Source organism: Musca domestica, unplaced genomic scaffold (assembly GCF_030504385.1).
Source record: "Musca domestica strain aabys unplaced genomic scaffold, Musca_domestica.polishedcontigs.V.1.1 12, whole genome shotgun sequence".
NCBI classification, from domain to species: Eukaryota; Metazoa; Arthropoda; class Insecta; order Diptera; family Muscidae; genus Musca; species Musca domestica.
Genome location: NW_026712155.1, coordinates 14925084 through 14939577, shown reverse-complemented (window position 1 = coordinate 14939577; position 14494 = coordinate 14925084).

The window sequence follows — 14494 nt, the reverse complement described above, 5'->3', positions numbered from 1 at the left end:
TTTTGCCACAGATGGAATGGAACTGCCCAAAGTCTCCGAATGCTAGCCAAAGAATTAATTGTACAAAAGTAATAAATACACAACTACGTCCTGGTCCTGGCCGATACCGATGCGCCGTTGCAAAAGATGATGACAACCCGTACAAAATAGGAGAATACATAATATAACGCCTTGCGGCCAATTGGCGCTATTTTTCATTTGCCAATAAATATTGTGCGGCAGTGTTATGTGAAGGTGGTGGTGGTGGGTATGTGTGATGTCTACACGGAGAAAATGTGATGGGGTTTAATGGAATTCAAGGATGTAAATGATACTAGGATTTGGATCTCAATTTCCTTTTTAAGAGATGCTATGGGCTAAAGGCCATAAGTATGTCTTCTTTAAACTGAAGTCCTCTCAAAACGGACTTATATACACAGAAGTACCCTAAGTAGGCAGAAATCCATTTAAAGTATTCAATATATACAAAGGATTACACCGAGTGAAGGTCCATAGGGAGACGGGTTTATTGAAACTTAACATCTACCTAAAACATTTTTTTAATACTTTTTGGACTGTTCCAATTTTTAAACCCTCCATAAGGCAATACCACCCTAAACGTAGTTGCCAAAGCTACCCTGGTTTGTCTTGGCAGCCGACATTTGTCTGCTGACTGCGGATGGACTCCGATGATGGCATTAATGCTGTAATGCGGCAATTGGTTCAGTATGAATGCTATTAAGACCTGCCTAATATGCTGACCTAAGGGGAAGAACTTTCTTCTCCTTATAAAAATGGTCCAATGGAGTTATGAGAAGGCTCCATGTTGCAGTTCTCAACAAGTTCCCCTTATCCACGCTTACGAACTTTGTGATCTGGGCGATATGCTTACGTAGATGGTCTGACCCAAGTTAAATGACGGGTTGCCGACTAACTTGATACTATGGTTAAGTCTGGAGACCTGTGATACCCTCCTCTTATTCGGGTGGGGGCATCGTCGTCTACCGTGCAGAAGATGGAGCAATCTGCTCGGCCAGCACTAAACCCCTATGGTCATTAACTAGGACGGAATGCCACAACTCATGGTGGACATTAACATCCCTTAGTACCAGGTGTCTACCAAGAGCGGACTTATATCTGGCAAATAACGCGATAGGCCTGTATGGAACAGAATAGTGTAACAGAAATGCTTATCCCCCACCTCCACTTCTGGTGCGATCCTTACTCAATACGTCGCAATCATAACATAGTTGTGGGCTGTAATTTTCATTGAGTTTGGTTTCCTGCACCGATGCGACCATGGACCGGGGTATTCTTTAATCCCGTCACGGACCAAAAGAATCCGGAGCAGGCATTCCAGGATATGCTGCTACCAAAGCAGGAAAATAAATAAATATGTATGTGGGAGCCGCTACACGAAAACAGGAATGTTGTTGTTTCGGGTCAATCCGGTATTGTAGATCCCGCCGCCGTTGGATTGCCTATTTTTGTTTTTGCAGCTACCGCTGTTTGTCGGTGACATCCGTATCGGTAGCTGATTCTATTGGCAAACCAGTTCTTCCGAGAAGCATGCGTCATTTGGTGTTTAATTATGAACGCGTAATTAATCCTCTTTTTGGAGACAATTTGTTGCATGCCATAGGTTCGTAGATATATTTTCTCTGCCCATTTTAGAATTTTCAAAGCCGCCACGAAACATTACACCCTTCCACATTCGTCTGAAACTTGGATCGTTGCTGAAGCCCTAATTGGCATTTTTGCTAATAAACGTTAGATTAAAACACGTGCTCTTCTCGATGATCACACAGAGACAGTGTGACCGCTGGAAATTTTCAAAAAGTATCAGAAAAAGTATCATTTCTTAAAAATAGTGGCACATATCACTTTAAATGGTGGCACAGAAAGTGGCACAATTTATTTCACATTTTATTTAAAACAAGAAAAAAAGTTGTAAGTACGGCCGGGCCGAACTTTGAATACCCTCCACCATGTGGTAAAAATTTGGCAATTTTCACAAAAAAAAAATATAAAATCGGTTAAAAATTCTGTTGAAATCTTAAAAATACCGAATGTAGCCGTATATTAGGGTCTATACGACGACGTGGACCTGCATAGGCAAATTTTTTCATAAGCTATTATAATATTTAAATGCGAAACTTGAAAAAAAATCTATTTATAATGAAGCTAGAATAAATAAAATAAGGAATATAGGGAGGTGCATTGGGGTTATAAAACGTGGACCTGCACAGACAATTTTCCGGCATAGGCTGTAGTATCCATTACGAAGTTCAAATATAGAATTTGAAATAGTTCCCGTAAAAAAATACCGAATATCGGGGTACCATTATATAGGGGCTATAAGAAGACGTGAACCTACACAAACAATCTCCTGTCATATGTTTTAGTATCTATTACGAACTTTAAATACCAAGTTTGAAACAATTCCGACAAAAAATGTCCCTAAATTCATCCAAATGCCGAATATCGGGGGTACCGTTATATGGGGGCTATACGAAGACGTAGACCTGCACTAAATTCATTTCGTTCGAAAGCTGGAGTGATTTCCACAGACGGACGGACATTGATAAATCGACGTAGAATTTTATGCTGAGCAAGAATATATATACTTTGTGGGGTCTAAAATGTATATTTCGAGGTGTTACAAACGGAATGACAAACTTAATATACCCTTCCTACTATGGTGGAGGGTATAAAAAAGGTGGCACAATGTATAAAAAAGTGGCACAAAAATTCAAAAAAGTTGCTCATTTAGGATCAAAATAAAAAAGTGGCACAAAGGTATCAAAGCCCAGAAAAAGTGGCAATATTGATACTTTAGTGGCACAACGGTCACGCTGCACAGAGAGTGAGAGTTTTTCACTCATGACAGTTATCTCTCATTAGTTGTATATTGCCGATGACTAGTGTGTTATCGATAACCATCTGTGACAGCATTCAAAAGGATTGATAATAATTTGTGGAAAGAAGAAAAAATTGCGAAAATAGTAGATTATTGCAGGTTTTGGAAAAGAGAAATGCAAAATTTAAGTTGTTTTTGTTAAGTGTACTAGTCTCCCCTTATTTGCGTGGAGCATGCATAAATTTTGAATCTTGGGAGTTTTTTTTTACTTCTAGCCTTGCTCTTATCCCCCTCCACACACAATAGTCCAGTCCATGCCGGACTAGGGCTGTGGTGTACGTTACAATGCTATTGGGGGTTTTGGGTTACATTTGAATTACGAAATCGCAAGTTAAAAGAGTTAAACGATGCAAAAGGAAAATTTTCCAAAAAACCGACAAGAGTTTGGCCAACGCTTACCCCGAATGACCGCCCGACTCTGCACCCTCCAACCAAAATGTGATGAAAGAGGCATACATATTAGGCGAATACCCGCTGTCTTTGCCATGGCAAAATCAATCGATTCGACATTATTATTAATTTTTCATAACTTCTGAGCGAGCTGACCAGCTATATAGCTAGCGCTGGCTTGATCCTTGCGGCATCATAGTCATCATTGATGCTGTTGTTGTTGTTTTTGTTGGGGTAATGTTGTGCTTGGCCAACTTATGATTGCCTCACCAAAAAAAAAAAGAAGTGAGTGAGTGAGTGAGAAAGTGACTGGATATCTGGATGTCTGTCCAAGGGGTTAAGCATTTTGGCGTTGAAAACCAATCTGCTCAAATTTGTAGCAAATCCATGTAAAACAATAACGACAACAATAACATTTTGTACAAACACACACACACGTACACACAAATGAAATTAGCCTTAAATGATGATCATCAACCAGAACAAAAAAAAAATCGAAGACGTTGTCCTTTGATGCACCGCCAATTGAAGTAAAGCCGAAGAACCCTAGTCAAATCTCTGCTAGTTGTTGGCCGAATGGCAAAAAAATTGTCAATTTGTTTGGCCAGTTTAATAGGTAAGGGTTATGGATAAGCGGTCGATAAATGTATAGAAGATTACTTTATTAAGATGATGAAGTGCTGTGATTTTCGGTTCTTAAACTAGGCGATCAATTGTTCTACTTTTGTTAAAGGAACAAGAGGATTTTGCGGGGAAGAGAATACAGTCTACTTATAAAATATATTTAAACGTGGCATTCTCGTCGGCTGAGGTAAGCTCAGTTGTACCCAGGGTCTCCATAAGGACCCGCCAAGCCTTATGAAATAATAAGAGTAGATTTCTCCCTTTCCTGGGGTTAAAAATCGGATGTTTTATTGATTTTTAATGCTAAATAACAATCTACTCCGGTTGAGATAAATCTCGAATATAGAATGGCTAATGGACTTGGGAGATGTTCGGGAATTTAAAGTTGTGTTGCTGAATTGATGATCGGGAATTCGGCGTTTACTCGTCTCGTAGGCAATATGGTGAGATATCTCCGGAACTGTTTAACTTCTACCTTTCTGACATTCCACACCCTCTAGACGGCATAGAGATAATAACGTACGCAGATGATTGTATGCTCGTGGCGTCCGGACCAATCATAGATGACATATGCGATCGGTTAAATGTTTACATAGTTGATCTAACCGCCTTTTTTACTGCGAGGCATATGAAGATATCCGCCACTAAATCGACGGCCACACTTTTCACCACATGCACTGCAGAGATGAGGCTATCTTTGAATGTGCAGGTCGATGGTGTTGTAATTCTGACCACCGACTACCCCAAGGTCTTAGGGGTTACATTCAATAGCCTTTTCATGTCTTCCGCGCATACCACAGCTATCTGCGATAAGATTAGTACTTCTAATACAAGGTACATGGTTCTATGCGTCTCCGGTATAGTCCGCCAATATTAGTGCCATGCAGTGGAAAAATATCCAGCCCTGCCAAAATGCCGCCCTTAGAACCGCTACAGGGGACTCCTCATGACAACTATGGACCACCTACATGAGGAGACGAAGGTCTTACCGGTATAATAAAATGCTGTCAATGCAATACCTGCTTGGGTGTTACAGACAGAGTCATCCGAATCACCATCAAGTGGAAAGGCAATCTCCGCCCAGGTACGTAAGGAAAGACCTTCATGATCTAGAGAGAGCTGTACAGAGGTATAAGAGAGAGTCTCTAGATCAACATGCCTATCAAGCGGGACGGAATAGTATTTACTCTAATTATTATACCCTCAGCCATATGGCTAGTTATACCCTCAGCCATATGGCTAGAGAGAGTATATATCATTATATACGGTCAAAACGTGCCTGGTGCCTAGTCTGTTTCAGGACATTTGGAGTCGATCTAGCGATGTCCGTCCGTCTGTCTCGCTGACTGGTGTGCACGATAACTCTCGCAGGAAGTATCCGATTTGGTCCAAACTTGGTACATCGTAATATTATTATCAAACTTAGATCGAGTTCGGAGATGGGCTTTATCGGCCCACTCCTTCTGGTACCTCGAAATTTTCAAAAATATATTTACTGAACAGAAAGAGAAACGATAATCCGATTTTGCTTCAACTTTGTAAATCATAATGTTTGAATCGGTGCTACGTCAGGTGCGACAAAGGACAATATCGGTCCACTCCTTCTGGTACCTCTCCCAAAAAAGTCTAAAAAATGTTGAATATCCATGAAGCTCATAAAACACGAAATTGACATCCGATTTCATTCAGACATGGCACATCTCAATATTTCCATCAACACAGGATCTATCGTAAATATAGTTGAGATCGGCCCATTTCTTCTGATACCTCCCCCACACAGGGTCGAAATTTTGAATATCCCTGAAGCTCATAAAAACCTCAAATTAATATCCGATTCCATTCCGACTTGGTACATCTCAATATTTCCATCAACACAAGTTCTCTTATAAAGATGGTACAGATCGGACCATTTTTTCTATTACCTCCCCCCCCTCCAAAGGGTCAAAGTTTTGAATAATCAAAACGATCATAATATCCGAAATAAGCGTCTAGTTCTCTTCATATTTCACACATAACAATATTTTTATTAATCCAAGGTCTGGTTTTAAGGTGGAATATATCGGTCCACAGCTTCTGGTATTTTCCCCACAAGGGGTCAACATTTTGAATATCCATGAAGCTCATAAAACACGAAATTAACATCCGATTCCATTCAAACTTGACACATCTCAATATTTCCATAAACACAAGATCTGTTATCAAGATGGTAGAAATCGGACCATTCCTTCTGGTACCTCCCCCACAAAGGGTCAAAGTTTTGAATAATCAAAACGATCATAAAATCCGAATTAACCGTCCGATTCTCTTCATATTTCACACATCACAATATTTTTATTATCCCAAAGTTTGGTGTGAAATTGGGATACTTCGGTCCACTCCTTCTCGACCTCCCCCACACAGTGTCGAAATTTTGAATAACCACGAAGCTCATAAAAACCTCAAATTAATATCCAATTCCATTCCGACTTGGTACATTTCAATATTTCCATTTACACTAGATCTTTTATAAAGATGGTAGAGATCGGACCATTTCTTCTGGTACCTCCCCCACATAGGTTTCAAGCTTTTTGAAAACAAAACACTTAAAGAAAAGCGAGATAAGCATCCAACTCTGTTGTAATATTTTTATCAGTCTTAGGTCCGATAAGAAATGGTCAATATTGGCCAACTGCTTCGGAACCTCCCCCCAAAAAGGGTCAACAGTTTGAATAATCATAACTCAAGGCTGGGGGTCTAAATCTGTCGGCAAAACCGACTATTTTACTGGATATTTCACATTTCCATAGAACAAGAGTTGAGCCTCAGAGGATAGGTTCTCTACATGAAAAGCTTGACTCCATTTTCTACCCATAATCGTAATACGGATTTAAATCAATACCGGAAGTAAATTGAGATCATAAGTTAAACTAAACATGATTTGTTCTGAATCACTTACCAGGCAACCCCAAAATTCCGTAATTGAATTCCCCACAACTGACCCATTGATCCAATTTGTCTGCCCGGCCATTAGGCCTCTCAGCAATGCACTTTAAATGCAAGCCCACACTTGGCGTGTTAGTCACGCGCTAAGCGCTCGCCTTTGGGGTCTGACATCAAAGACATGCGTGCATTACGCCCTTCTACCCCATACTCCTTCCTTTACTCACGTATTTGATGTACTTCCGTTACAGAGCCCGGTTTTTTTTGGATAAATCAAAGAATTTGGTAATAATCGACTCATTGTCAAAGTTCTGATACCAATGGGGACTACATTCGGCGGCATGTCTAGTCAAGGAAGATATTAAACCTTAAAGTGGTTGTGCGTGATCGGTAGCCGGACTGAGTGACAGCCAACAACGACGACACCTCATTTCCAAATGTCTAGCTTAGAATATGGCACGAGATTTCTGTTTCATGTGCCTGGAATTTGATTAATTTACAGAACTCATTTTTGAGGGGCCAAGGAACGACAAACAATGGCCATAAAAGCCCTCAAAACATTAAATCAACACTCGATAGCCCAGGAACATTTTTAGGCCACATGTTGGTTGGTGTCTTTAAGGATTCTTAACTCATGGCCCATAACCCTCCACTAACCATGGCCATTAACATTTGTTGTTGTTCGCTTTACGTTCTATGTCATCGTAAAATTCACAGCACGCGTCCCTTGTCAACGCCGGGTTTATTTAATTTTCTATTGTTGTTGTTGTTATTGTGTGGTTTTTTTTATTATTGATGTGTGTTTTTTGGTATCATCCTCTTTTGCTTGGCTCGACTAGCTGGCTGACTGGCTGGCTGTCTGTTTGGCTCACACCAAAAAGGCATGAATTAATTCATGTTTAACTGACCCCTTGGCTGGCTGGCTGGCGTTCCATCCATCCATATGTGAAGGAGAATTTTTAGATGTTGAATGGTTATTGCTGCCTTGGGGACATAGAAATCCATATGTATTTCTCTCTGTAGCCATGTGTGACGAACATTCACATCTTCGTTAGTTACGATCCCATTTTGGCAACTCAATTCATAAAAGTCTCCAGGATAGAAACATTGACATTCATTGAATATTTATGGTTGGGATTTTCTTTTTTGTGAAAAAGGGGATAGGTTACCCTATAATCGGTGTGATCTGCAATAGATCAAGTGGATAATACATTTTGGATCTTTTTTCGATAGCTTGGTGTGTTAAGATATTTGGATATGTGAATTATATTAACATCTTTTGGATAACATGGATAACGTAGTAATGTCCTTTGGATATTTTTTGCCTCTAGATAACGTGGATAACATAGTAACATCTTTCGGATAACATTTTCCTCTCTGGATAACGTGGATAGCATATTGATGTCCTTCGGATAACATGGATAACATATTGGAATACTCCGGATAACATGGATAACATGTTGGAGTGCTCTGGATAACGTGTATAACATATTTATGTCCCTCGGATAACGCGGATAACTGATTTATGTTCATCGGATAAAGTGGATAACGTATTTGAACACTCTGGATAAAGTGGATAATATATTTCAGTACTTCGAATAACGCGGATAACAGATTTATGGCCTTCGGATAAGGTCGATAGCGTATTTATGTTCTTCGGATAACGTGGATAACAGATTTATGTCCATCGAATAACGCGGATAACGGATTTATGTCGTTCGGAAAAGGTGGATAACATATTTAAGTACTCCGGATAACTTGGATAGTAGATTAATGTCCTTCGGATAACGTGGATAACAGATTTATGTCCTTTGGATAACGTGGATAACAGATTTATGTCCTGCGGATAATGTGGATAACAGATTTAAATTTATATTATTCGGATAAAGCGGATAACATATTTATGTCCTTCGGATAACGTGGATAACATATTTGTCCTTCGGATAACATATTTATGTCCTTCGGATAACGTGGATAACAGATTTATGTCCTTCGGATAACGTGGATATCATATTTGAATACTCCGGATAACGTGGATAACATATTTGAGTACTCCGGTTAACGTGGTTTATAGTTTTATCTCCTTCGGATAACATGGATAACAGGTTTATGTCCTTCGGATAGCGTGGATAACATATTTATGTCCTTCGGATAACGTGGATAACATAATTATGTTCTTCGGATGACGTGGATAACATATTTGAGTACTCCGGATAACGTGGATAACAGGTTTATGTCCTTCGGATAAAATGGATAATACATTTATGACCTTCGGATAACGTGGATAACATATTTATGTCCCTCGGATAACGCGGATAACATATTTATGTCCTTCGGATGACGGGGATAACAGATTTATTTCCTTCGGATAAGGTCGATAGTGTATTTATGTCCTTCGGATAACGCGGATATTAGATTTGTGCCCTTCGGATAGAGTGGATAACATATTTGAGTACTCCGGATAAAGTGGATAACAGGTTTAAGTACTTCGGATAACGTGGATAACAGATTTATGTCCTTCGGATAGCGTGGATAACATATTTATGTCCTTCGGATAACATATTTATGTCATTAGGATAACGTGGATAACATATTTGAGTACTCCGGATAACTTGGATAATAGATTTATGTCGTTCGGATAACGTGGATAACATATTTATGTCCCTCGGATAACTCGTATAACAGATTTATGTACTTCGGATAACGCGGATAACAGATATGAAAACTCCGGATAACGTGGATAACAGATTTATGCAATTCGGATAAAGTGGATAACATATTTATTGAATTTCGGATAACTCGTATAACAGATTTATGTACTTCGGATAACGCGGATAACAGATATGAAAACTCCGGATAACGTGGATAACAGATTTATGCAATTCGGATAAAGTGGATAACATATTTATTGAATTTCGGATAACGTAGATAACATATTCATGTCCTTTGGATATCGCGGATAATATATTTATATCCTTCGGATAAGATGGATAACATATTTGAGTACTCCGGATAAAGCGGATATCGGATTTATGACCTTCGGATAATATGGATAGCATCTTTAAATACTCCGGATAAAGTGGACAACAGATTTATGTCCTTCAGGTAACATGGATAACATATTTATGTCCTTTGGATAAATCGGATAATAGATTTATGTCCTTCGGATAACGTAGATAACATCTTTAAATACTCCGGATAAAGTGGATAACAGGTTTATGTACTTCGGATAACGTGGGTAAAAGATTTGAATACTCCGGATAACATGTATAACATATTTATGTCTTTTGGATAACGCGGATAATAGATTTGTGTCCTTCGGATAAGGTGGATAACATATTTGAGTACTCCAGATATCGTGGATAATAGATTTATGTCCTTCGGATAACGCGAATAACAGATCTATGTCCTTCGGATAAGCTGGATAACATATTTGAGTACTCCGGATAACGTGGATAACAGGTTTATGTCCTTCGGATAACCTGGATAACACGTTGTGCTCTTCGGATAACCTAAATAGCATATTTGAATTATACGGATAACGTGGATAACAGATTTACGTACTTTGGATAACGCGGATAAAATATTTCAATACTCTGGCTAATGTGGATAACATTTGTATGTCCTTCGGATAACGTGGGTTCGTAGACCAAATAATCCCCTTCATTCAAAAATCCTCCCATTAGAGATAATGTATTCGCAAAGTAATTGGAAGGGAGAGGAAACACGACCAACCCCAACCCAATTTGGCGCCCAATTAAAATATGCATTCCCCAATAAATACCTTCAAGCCATAATTCAAGCCAAGACTAGCTGAATATAGGAGACGTTGAATTCTAAATGCCTTATTTGTTACAAGGTAAGGCAAGGAGGCATACAACAACAAACACTCTACAACAACTATTCCAATTCCAAAACCACAAAAATGCCAATAAAAATAAATAAATAATTTAACGGTGTCATTCACGTAAAGTGTCTGAATATTAAACGACAAAATATCGCAGAATATAATCCATGAAATAGCAGAAATAACGAAATGACATCGATGCAAACATATTTTGAACGTTTCAAGAGGCCGCGATTGATTTATGCCACCGGCAAGTTATAAGAGTCGCCTCGTTCACTCGCACACCCCCCGAGAAGTGGAAGGCGAAGAAGTAAACCCACATTGATGTCAACGGTTGAACAAACATGGTCACCAAAGGAGCGCGCGCGCGCGCTTTCCGAACCAGCTACTCACTTCGTCATTCATCCGCCACTCAGTCAATTCAATCAGCTTGGCTACACACCGGCCGTCCTGCTTGGTTGTCTTTCTGTCTGTCCAAGAAAAAGGCCAACTCCAGTTAATCTCCCCGGTGGTTGGTTGGCTGTTAGCTCGGACATGATAAATTCATTCATTTATTTAGTCATTGTATGGCGCATGCGAACGTCCACGTATTTTATGGCTTGGCCCAGCCACAAAACAACAGCAAAATATGATATTTCAATGATCTATGGGATTGAATGTGCCGAGACAAGTTAATTCGAAGGAGGGGAATTGCGGGAGCGGTTGGGGGAGATGTTGAACAGACAAACATATGTTTTGGGGGGAAATGCATACATATATGGGATATTACAATGTAGGAGATCAGAAGGAGTTATCAGAGAAGGGTAGGAGATTTCCTTAGAGAAGAGAAGAAGGGTCCCGCAGAGAGGAGAATAAAGTATTCGAATAGAGAAGCAGAAGGTTTTCTCAGAGAAGAGCATAACACAGAGAAGGTATTCCTAAAAAGGTGCACAAAAGGTTCTCAGAGAAGAGCAAACGGTATTTTCCTTAAAGAGAAGAAGGTCTTCTCACATAAGAGCTAAAGACTAGGAGGAATCATGACAAAATGCCAGAAAGTCTTTTCAGAAAAGGCCAGAAGGTCTTCTCAGAGAAAGCCAAAAACCTTTTTCAAAGAAGGTCAGAAAATCTTCTCAGAGAAGGCCAGAAAGTGTACTCAAAGAAGGCCAGAAGCTATTCCCAGAGAAGGTCAGAATGTCTTCTCAGAGAAGGTAAGAAATCCTTCTCAAAAAAGGCCAGAAGGTTTTCTCAGAAAAGACCAGAAGGTCTTCTCAGAGAAGGCCAGAAGGTCTTCTCATAGAAGGTCAGAAGGTCTTCTCATAGAAGGTCAGGAGGTCTTCTCATAGAAGGCCAGAAGGTCTTCTCAGAGAAGGCCAGAAGGTCTTCTCATAGAAGGCCAGAAGGTCTTCTCAGAGCAGGTCAGAAGGTCTTCTTAGAGAAGGCCAGAAGGTTTTCTCGGAGAAGGCCAGAAGGTCTTCTTAGAGAAGGCCAGAAGGTCTTCTCGGAGAAGGCCAGAAGGTCTTCTCGGAGAAGGCCAGAAGTTCTTCTCGGAGAAGGCCAGAAGGTCTTCTCAGAGAAGGCCAGAAGGTCTTCTCAGAGAAGGCCAGAAGGTCTTCTTGCCTATTACCGACCGGGAAGGAGAGAGTGAGAAAGCGGACATGGATGCCAGAAGGTCTACTCAGAGGAGGCCAGAAGGTCTACTCAGAGGAGGCCAGAAGGTCTACTCAGAGGAGGCCAGAAGGTCTTCTCAGAGGAGGCCAGAAGGTCTTCTCAGAGGAGGCCAGAAGGTCTTCTCAGAGGAGGCCAGAAGGTCTTCTCAGAGGAGGCCAGAAGGTCTTCTCAGAGGAGGCCAGAAGGTCTTCTCAGAGGAGGCCAGAAGGTCTTCTCAGAGGAGGCCAGAAGGTCTTCTCAGAGGAGGCCAGAATGTCTTCTCAGAGGAGGCCAGAAGGTCTTCTCAGAGGAGGCCAGAATGTCTTCTCAGAGGAGGCCAGAAGGTCTTCTACTCAGAGGAGGCCAGAAGGTCTTCTACTCAGAGGAGGCCAGAAGGCCTACTAAGAGGAAGGACCAGAAGGTCTTCTGGGGGAGAAGGCCAGAAGGTCTTCTCAGGGAGAAGGCCAGAAGGTCTTCTCGGGGAGAAGGCCAGAAGGTCTTCTGGGGGAGAAGGCCAGAAGGTCTTCTCGGGGAGAAGGCCAAAGGTCTTCTCAGGCAGAAGGCCAGAAGGTCTTCTCGGGGAGAAGGCCAGAAGGTCTTCTCGGGGAGAAGGCCAGAAGGTCTTCTCGGGGAGAAGGCCAGAAGGTCTTCTCGGGGAGAAGGCCAGAAGGTCTTCTCGGGGAGAAGGCCAGAAGGTCTTTTCGGGGAGAAGGCCAGAAGGTCTTCTCGGGGAGAAGGCCAGAAGGTCTTCTCGGGGAGAAGGCCAGAAGGTCTTCTCGGGGAGAAGGCCAGAAGGTCCTCTCGGGGAGTAGGCCAAAGGTCTTCTCAGGCAGAAGGCCAGAAGGTCTTCTCGGGGAGAAGGCCAGAAGGTCCTCTCGGGGAGAAGGCCAAAGGTCTTCTCAGGCAGAAGGCCAGAAGGTCTTCTCGGGGAGAAGGCCAAAGATTTTCTCAGGCAGAAGGCCAGAAGGTCTTCTAAGAACTCCAGACGGTCTTCTCACAAAAGGTCAGAAGGTCTTCCCATTACAGAAGAATAAATTCCATACCAGTTGACTATTTAGTGACCCATATGCCTATAATTTGCGTAATATCCCATATTTCCATCACTCGATCTGTCCATGTCCGGCCTCTCTTTCCCTATCTCTCCCGGTCGGTAATAGGCAATTGTGTTAAGCATCGGACGCCGTTTGTGTTAATGTAAATTGTGTCTTATCCAAGCACATCTTCGATATCATTTAACACCAACACCATTCACTACTCTGCCCCAGAGCGGCATTGGCGGTGGATCTTCGCACTTGTCTTCCACGCCACTTCCCATTCCCATTTCTTCCCCACTCCGGCCATACACCTTCGTGATTAATAAACATTAAAACTGTTGTAATTTCAATTAATTTCCATGCTACAGCCGCTCACCATAACACCTCATCCTTTGGCTGACTTCAAACGAAAGTGCGGAGCCGACTCGCAGTCTTCCTCTCCCCACGAAACAGACACCCAGAGACGTGTCGGTGCCTGGTATCTGCGGAGCATTGAACATCTGTATCTGTGTGAAATCTAACACGCACTAATCATTATAATGTTACGATTACGATTGCCAATAGGCCGAATGTCCTCCTAGGCGAGGCGAGGCTGACTGGCTGGAGCGATCGACAATCACACACCGCAGATATACGGAGAGATAGACAGACAGACGGACATTGGCACTGGTTCTGGCCACAGCGACATGAGCAACATGGCACCTGGCACCCTGCTGTTCTTTAAAGATCAATAAACAATGTTTAGCCGAAGTGTGGAAGACATCCTGCAGATGTGGATGATTTCTTGCAGATGAGCATGGAATCGGTTACGAGGGGGAGGATGGTAAGAAATTGGGATGTAAAACGCAATTACGGATGAAAATGTCTCAACCACGTTGTCTGATGGTTGAACATATTATATCCAGAGCACTGAAACGTGTTATCCACGTTATCCGAAGGTCGTAAAAATCCTATACACATTATCCGGAGTATTCCAATATGTTATGCACGTTATCCGAAGGACATAAATCTATTATCCGCGTTATCCGAAGGACATAAATCTCTTAATCACGTTGTCCGAAGTATTCAAATATGTTATGCACGTTATCCGAAGGACATAGATCTGTTATCCACGTTACCCGGAGTACTCAAATATGTTATCCACCTTATCCGAAG